The sequence below is a fragment of the Macrotis lagotis genome, chromosome 5 (genome assembly GCF_037893015.1).
Source record: "Macrotis lagotis isolate mMagLag1 chromosome 5, bilby.v1.9.chrom.fasta, whole genome shotgun sequence".
In the NCBI taxonomy this organism is placed as follows: Eukaryota; Metazoa; Chordata; class Mammalia; order Peramelemorphia; family Peramelidae; genus Macrotis; species Macrotis lagotis.
In genome coordinates, this window is record NC_133662.1 from 116,814,197 (window position 1) to 116,823,005 (window position 8,809).

Consider the following 8,809-nt stretch of genomic DNA (forward strand, 5'->3'; position numbering starts at 1 on the left):
TTACTGTCTCTGAATAGAGAAATTTTTAAATGTAACTTCCTTGTACTTGTTCTTTAGTATTTAAAATTCATAGGTGCTTCATAACAAGGGACCCTCAGTATGTGCAGAGATTTTAACAAATTGTTTTTAGCATTGTAGTTTCTAGTCAATAATGGCTAACCAAAAAGGAACACCCCCCCCACACACACACACACACACACATCAAACACCAGGGTAAATGTCCTATGCAATCTGGGTTAAAAAAAGTCAGGCTATGTATATTGCCTTATATGTAGAGATTATCTATTTAATTAGGCTACAAGATGAAGCTCTGCTGATAAAGAAATGAGAAGTTTATATCAGCACACAGGTTATATGATTTTCCTGGCATTACACACAACCTGTTGACTATAGATGAGGCCATTTGAAGAGATGACTACCTAGCAATGGCTCTTCACATTGACCACTCCCTTACCAGCTATATAGAGAGAGCATGGTATTATATTTAGAGAATATTGTCTCAGATAATATTACCTAGTCTAGAATTTCACCTCTGACACATACAGACTGTGACTCTGGACAAGTAATTTAACCTCTCAGCACTGAGGGTAACTTTCTAAGACCTTAAGTTGTGGAGAAGATGCCACCTGCATTGGGAGAGGGAGCTTCCTCAATTGAGAGTTCTCCATTCCAATGAAATAACAGGTCCCTATCCCTATATCAATGCAGAACCATAAAGCAATTCTGAGAGAAAACTCCTGTTCTTGGTGCAGCATTTCCATCAGAACCTCCCTAGCAAAATGGAGTTATATATTTCAAATTGGAAGGAAAAGATTCGACTTACTTTGTATTCTGCTCCTCAGTCTGTAAATCATATCTTCTTCCTTAGGAACCTGGAATCCATCCTGAATGTGTATCCTTCCCCAAATTTCCTCAGTCCTGAGTGTTATAAAACCAGACAGATAATATTTTTTTCTTGCCATTTGGGCCTTTCCTTCTGGACGGAATTAACACCAATATCAGTAGGGAATCAGTACATGGATTATTTGAAGCATATGATCATATGATCATGAGTCTATATATAATTAATTTGGGAACAGATGGGTAGTTCATTTAAATTCTATGACACGCTTTGATATCTTGAAATGCTAAGGAAATTAAAAGACTTTTCAGAATTTCAGAAACCAGTTCCAGTGGCTGTTGCATCTTGTAGCTATTGGATTATAACAAAGGAAGCAAAAGGCATGGAGTTTGAAGCCAGAGTATTGAGGCTTAAATCTTGGCTCTACTACTTATTATCTGTGACCCTGGGCACATTGATTAATCTTTCTGGGTTTCTGTGTTAAAAGGAGAAGGGAGATTTGAATTAGATGACCTCTGAGGTCTTTTCCCATTCTGAATCTATGATCCTGTAAAGATGGTAAGCTCAGAACCAGGTGTGGATGGACAAGAGCAAGCTAACCAGAATGCTAGGATAATGGGCATGTAATTCAGCTAATTACTTGAACTAGTTAACCAAATTCAGGTTACTGATTAACTCAAGGTAAACCAACCCAAAGCTTTTCTACTTCTATACTATTTATAAAAGGCCCAGAGTTCTTTTTTTTCCTGCCTTGATCAGTATTTATTTCATTCCTCAAAGAAGTATAATTTCATAGATATGATCAATCCCTCCAACATCTAGATATGATCTTTGAGAATTGATATGGCCCCCAAATTCATCTTTCAGTCATAAGCTACAGATGACTTTACCCTAAGTCAGCTAGCTAGGTCCTGAGAACACAAACTACTGTTTGACCTTTTCATGTCATTTAATTTCTACCAATCTCCTCCATAAAATGAGAAGGTGGACTTTCATATTAAAGGGAGATAACAGTAATAACAAAAATAGGTAGCATTCATATAACACTTTAAGGTTTGCAAAGCATTTTACACATATTGCCTCATTGATATAATGTCACCTCATTTGACGGATGAGGAAACTGAAGCAGACAGAAATTAAATGACTTGTCAAGTTCATAAAATCAATAAGTATCTGAAGCTGGATTTGAATTCAAGTTTTCCTGACACCATGTTCAACAAAAAAAAAAAGATCCCATTCTTGAGTAAAATTGTATTAAGTGGATAAATAAAAAAGAATTTAAGTGTTTACTATTTGCCAACTACTGTGGTGAGGCTGGAAATACAAGTTAAAAAATAAGATAGTAGTCCCTGCCCTTGAGGAACTGACATTCTTTTTTTATATAAATTTAATTTTATTTTTTCAATTAACAACAATCCAACTTTTCTCCCTCCAAACTTCCCTCACCCATTTTTTCAAAAAGAAAAGGAAAAAAAAGTTTTATGATAAATATGCAGAGCTGAGCAAAATAATTCAATTTATTGTTTATCTCAGGGTTAATCAACTTAAATTCTTTATATTTCTATACTTTCTATAAAAGATCCAGAGTCCTTTTTCCTGTCTTCACCAATACTTATTTCATACTTCAAAGATCTATAATCATAGATGTGATTAAATCCCATCTCCAAAAATTATTGTTTCATTCTGTATCCTAAGTCCATCAATTTCTGTACAGAATTGTTAAAAAATAACTATCATGTTTGAGCATTCTAACAAGGGAAGACAACACATATTACTTGATTGTTCTCATCTAGAACTTGGCACAGTGCCTAGCAATATAGTACATTGTCATACATTCAAGTTAAAGTTAGGAAAGAAAGTGTCAAGAGAGACCCAGGGTTAGAGAATTGATCTTTTGCCCATCCAACCCAGCCCCCAGCCTGGATTGTCTTTTTGCTCCAGAGTAGAGCTAGAGGGAAAGGAAGGAGGAAGCAGTGCACATAAAAGATATGGGCTGAAAGACCATGGAATGTGATGCATGACCTGAAGGTCTTCCCCTGGTGGGACCTAGGGCTAAGGCTGGCTCCATTGAGCCAGATTGAATTTTCTCTTGGTTTTTCACCTTAGTTGAGGGTCAGAAATTCCAAAATTGATTAGATTAATTCCCTGCAGAAACCTATATGATATTTTCTGACTTCTGAGAGAGACATATCCCAGGTAATAAGAAATGATGCAAAAGCAAAGTGGTCATCAGTATGACCAAAGCAGAAAGCTAGATGTAATATGAAGCATAGTCTAATGGTCTGGTCAAGGACCTGAGACCAAATGATATAGTAGGCTAGTTGAATACTTAAAAGTATTGGGTCACGGGCTTAAATTAAACATATTTTCATTATATCAAGAATTCCATTATGGACAAAATTATCATTCGTTGAAAAAGGATTTTATTTGTGGCATTATTTTTTAAAAGAAAGTGTCATAAGATTTTCCAAAGAATGATAATATTCCCATCACATGAAGGCAGTGATTTGCTGAAAGTGTTAATAGCCCTTAGCTAAAATGAAGATAATTTCCTTTTAAAAGTAAATAAAATTAAATGAACATTTATTTCCCTCTTTGATTGTTCCTAGACACAGGGACAGAGAAACTTCCCACCATGTCTCCTTATTTGATAGACTTCATGTAACCAAAGATTGATCTGGACAATCACTGAAGCAAGGTTTCTAGCTATGTAGCAGAATCCGAATATGACAAACTTATTGGGTAGGGAGGGAACTCCCTAAAGAACCACTGGAGGCCAAGGAAGCTTTCTGGTGTCAATTCTCATAAGGCCTAGTCATTCAAGAGAAATCAGGTCTGTCATCAGAAGGGACCAGCTGTTGAAAGATTTGGAAATAAAGAAGAACTTGACATGATTTTCCTCTCTGGCTGTCACTTTTCTCATATTCCTCATATGTAGATCTCTAAGACTGCTTCCAGCTCTGATACTCCATACAAAATACTCCATCTCCCAATTACAAGCATTTTCCTTGGTTGTCTGCCTTGCCTGGAATAATTATTTTAATGAATGTTAAAAATTGTTTTTACATATAATTGGGAAAAACCAATATATTTTTAAGTATTTCCTAATCCTCCTTAATTTTGTTGCATTCCCTCTGAGATTTATTTCCAATTTATCCTGACTATATCTTGTTTGTACATAATTATTTGCATGTTATCGCCATATTAGACTTTTTTTGCCTTTTTGTTTGTTCATTTTTCTGGTACTTAGGATAGTGCTTGCCACATAGGAAGCATTTAACAAAGAAATACTTGCTCGAGTGCTAGGGTTATATTCCAGCACAGTAATATAGTAGACCTAGAGCATAGACACACAGTAATATAGTAGACCTAGAGCATAGACACACACACACACACACACACACACACACACACAATTCATTTTATTTCACTCTCTACCACCTTGTTCCATCTCTTCTTCCCTTTGTCTTCAGACTCAAAGTTCAAGAATCAAGTTTGGTGTCTTTAAAGAACTTATAAACCTCAAAGATTTCAGATCACAATTAAAACTAATAAAATCCAAGTAATTTCTATTTATTAGGTAGGGTACTATCCTTTTCTCTATCACATACCAATAAAAAGGATATCCATCTATGTCCCCTATAGCAAAAGAGAATAATGAAAACATTTACCAAGTTCAAAAGGGAAACAAAATTGGACTTCTGAGGAATAACAGTCAAATCCTGATCCAAACCTTAGAGCAGTTTCTCTTCCTTAACACCTCTTTCCTGCTATAAAACAGGTCTTTGCAATTACATATTTAGCTCTGAAGGTATCTAGGTGGCTTAGATGTTGTCCCCTGGAGAAGGAAATGGCAAATCACAAATCTTTACCAAGAAAACTCCACAGATGGTATGATCCATGGGATCACGAAGACTTAGGCACAATTAAACAACACAATCTAGTCAAAATACTTTATTTTAAAGGCAAACTTTTTTAAAAAGAATTTTAAGAGGCTACAGATGGTGGTCTAAAAAAGATACTTAGAAGGTACTTAAAACTAAACTGGCACTGGATTCCTAAATCTTAGTTCTTAATTCTCAAGTAGATGGGCATTAATGTGTGATTGGGAAAAAACTGGATTTGGCACCAGATGTCTGGGCCTGAATCCCAGCCTTCCTGCTTACTATTTTACTATCTATATGACTTTGAATTGAATAGCTTCATATTGCTAGTCCTCAATTTCCACAAATTAAGGTGATGGACTAAGATCAGCTCTGACTATATCACTCCCCTTCTCAAGAAGCTTCCTGTTACCCCTAAGATAAAATAAAAACTTTGAGGGGGGAGGGTAGAAGGGAGGAAGGTCATTTAATTACTTTCCTTTAATTTTAATTTTTTTTAGTTAAGGACTTTCACAATCTTTTCTCAAGCAATATTTGCAGAATTATTTCTTCCCATCATGTGCTTTAATACCTATAATTCCTCATTCATCCCCTGATTTTTCATCTTTGAACATGCTATTGTTGTCCAGGACTAAAATGTACTACCCACCTTGGTTCTATCGGAATTCTTGGTTTCCTTCAAGGAAGCCTCCTGTTCCACAAGATCTTTCCCAATAATCATCAATTGTTAGTATCCAACCTCTCCTCCCCCAATCACTAGGAGTTACTTTGGACTTATTTTGTATTGTCTTATCTATTCATCTGATTCATCTACTCCTAGTAAAGTATATAGCTTTTTGAGGGATTCTTGTTACTGGTTTTTTTTTTTTATTTCCAGTGACTAGCACTAGTGACTAGTGCCTATTGAATGAATGCATGTTGAATTAATCAAAGTATATATCTACATATCTTAAACAATGAGCACATAATCTTATGTTTGAGAAGACAAAATATAAATCTTAAAGGATTCTGGAATTATATGGATCATTTACTCCCATAGTCTTGTATTTTGGAATCTGAGACTTAAGAAAGTCGAATGACTTGGGGAAGATCACACAGGTAATATAAATCAGATTCCATTTGACCCCAGGTCCTCTAACTCCAAGCCAGTGATTTTTCTACTAAGTCAATAACAGTGTTTCTTACTTACAGAGACCTGCCTTCTTAAAGAAAAATGATTTTGAACAATAATGGTGTCCATATTAAAAGTTAGATGATTGAATATAATTGAGAAAACATTTTTTTTTTTTTGCTGGATGGAGGAAATGGAACCGCCAACATGAATTTCAGGAGTTGAAGCCAATTCTCCATCCAAAAACATTTTTAGTATTTACATATTGAGTCAAGTACTCTTTGGGGAAGAATTTTTTTTCTGTTTTTAGCTTGTCATCCTCTCTAACCTTACTAGTTTGGAGTGAATTTTAGGTATCATGTGAATTATGAAAGCAATTAGGTGTTTCAGAGTCACATTTTAGATCATGACTTCTTTTGAAATTAAATCAAGAACACAATTTCCTTCTGATCTCTTTCTCTCTGAAACACATACACAAAGCCTACAATGACATGAAGCAAAATGGGTCATAAATGTTCAAAGGAATTTAGAGTTAGAAATGACTTTAAAATTCTCTTACTGGAGCCCTTTCTTTTCTTTTTAAGTTTTTAATTGTTACTGATATCTTTCTTTTTTAGCATAACCATCATTTCTGTTTATATTCCTTTCTATCCTGTCCATAGAGATCCATCCCCTTATAAAACAGAATAAAAAACTTTAAATTCTTCAATCCCTAAAATTCCAGAATGATTGCCCCCAATCACAACTCTGCCTGTTTTTCCCCCTTGGATATTTATTCTTTTCCTTTTGTTATCATCATTGCCATTTTGATGGATGGGAGATGGAATCTCAGAATTATTCTAATTTGCATTTCTCTAATTAGTGTGATTGGAGAATTATTTCAAAAGACTATAGATAAATTGGATTTCTGCCTTGAGAATTGTTTGTTTATATCCTTAAACAAGAAGATGATTTCCTTTTTACCTCATTCCCCTTTTCTGCACTTCCTAGGCCCACACAACTCCAAAAGTACTTCTGATCCTGGCTATACCAACCAAAATTCACATTAGGAACAAACTAAAAGGATATAATACCCTTGAGCAAAAAAAAGAAGTAAGAGAGAAATAACTGAATGAATAAATTTTAAAAAAATTATTAGGTGCTTACTTACATTGTTCCAAACACTATACTAAGTTCCAATTTAAAAATAAAAACATTTAATAAAAAAAATTAAAAAATAAAAATATAGACAGTACCTTAAAGAGCTTATATTCTAATGGGAATATAGGGAGGAAGATGGCTGAGAGATGCACTTTGATATATAATAGCAATTAGTATTTATATGGCTCCTTAGTTTTTAAAGCACTTTACAAATATAGTTCTTAACTGATCCTCACAATTCATTGTTATATCCATTTTACAGATGAAGACACTGAGACAAAAGTTAAGTAACACAATTAGTGTCTGAGAGTGGTCTGAGATCTGAACTGAGGTTTTCTTGACTTCAGATCCGGTACTCATTCTCTGAAAAATGCAGCAAATATTTATTAAGAACATACTATGTAGAACCTTCTCTGACACTCCCATTCCTTCCAACAGTACTGGAACCAAATAAAGTCAATGGCTCCATACCTCTGCCAGATGCCAAATCCCTTTCAGAACTTGTTCCAAAAAACTGCTAAAACTTAGAGGATTACTATGACTTTCTAGGTATGCAGAGACATCTCGCTTAAGGATATTAAAAAGGTCTATTGCAAATTATTACTTAGTGGCACTCAGACAAAAATCTTGAAAAATAAAGGCAATTCAAACAAGTATCTAAGATATATATGAGGTGTTATCAGATGTTTTAAAAAAGAGACATCTAAAACAACATGGAAAAGAAGGATTAAATGGAGGAGATGGAAGTAATTTTAACAATCTATTGGAATATGAATTTACATTCTTGAATCTAGATGATATCTTCAGGGAACTTTTTGTTGGAAGAAAATCTTTTGATTCATTTGAAGACTTTTTTGAAAGTTGAAAAAGGAATGTGGAAATGGAAACAGAGGCACAGGACCTTTTTTCTCTCTGCTTTTAGTGGATTCCCAGATTTTGGAAATAGATTTTTTTTCATTTATGTATCCTGAATTTACTTTATTTAGTTTAGTGGAGCATGAAGGTCTTTCCTTCTTTTCTATGTCTTTTGGTGGGCAGTGGAATGGGTAACTTCAAATCCATATAAATAATGACTAAAATGTTTAATGGTAGAAAAATCACTAAAAAGAGAACTAATGAGAATGCTAAGAGAAGTGGTGAAGATCACCAGTTAAAGACCTAAACAATAAAATAGTAAGGAGCAACTGTTACACTTGGATAACAAGTAATTTAACAGAAATATTAAGCTATAACAAGCACCATTTGAGGATTTTAAGATTTCAAAAGAATTCTTTCAGTTTTACTGTGCCTAATCTAAAGTATACATAAACAGCTCTATGAAACTATTATTTGTCATCAACTTGAGCTTATTTCTAGGACTACATTAATAGGACTTCTTTTTTCATTTGTTGTAAATTTCTGCATATACTTTGCTTTTTATTAAAATTAATCCAAGGTGAATAGTGATCCTTTAGTAGTAAGAATGCAAAATATACACTAATTCCAGCATGAATCTGCTTTTCTAATTTGTTTGAAATATGAATCAAGTAGTTCAAATTTGCTGTTAATATTGCAAGATGAATTTTTTCTACTTCAATTTTTTTAAAGTATTTAATAGAAAAGGTGTTAATATGTTAACAATATTATATTTCTGGTTTGAAACAAATTAAAGATATAATCTAGTGCATCAATGTTGGCAGTTTGCTAAGTTTTGACAATTTTTAAATGTGTAATGTTAAGTCTAGATCAAAAAAAGTTAAGATAGTAAACTGGCTCTTTATTATTTGCCTTGTAGAAAAGAATAAATGCCAATGTTTATGTCAAATTCTTTAAAAGGGGGGGGGGGGGCGCAGC

The 8,809-nt window shown here is 33.9% G+C and overlaps 1 pseudogene; it reads left to right on the top strand.

The window, feature by feature from the left end:
- Nucleotides 1-1,396: 1,396 nt before the first annotated feature.
- On the top strand, nucleotides 1,397-8,184 carry LOC141489355 (dnaJ homolog subfamily B member 6-like; annotated as a pseudogene).
- Nucleotides 8,185-8,809: the final 625 nt, after the last annotated feature.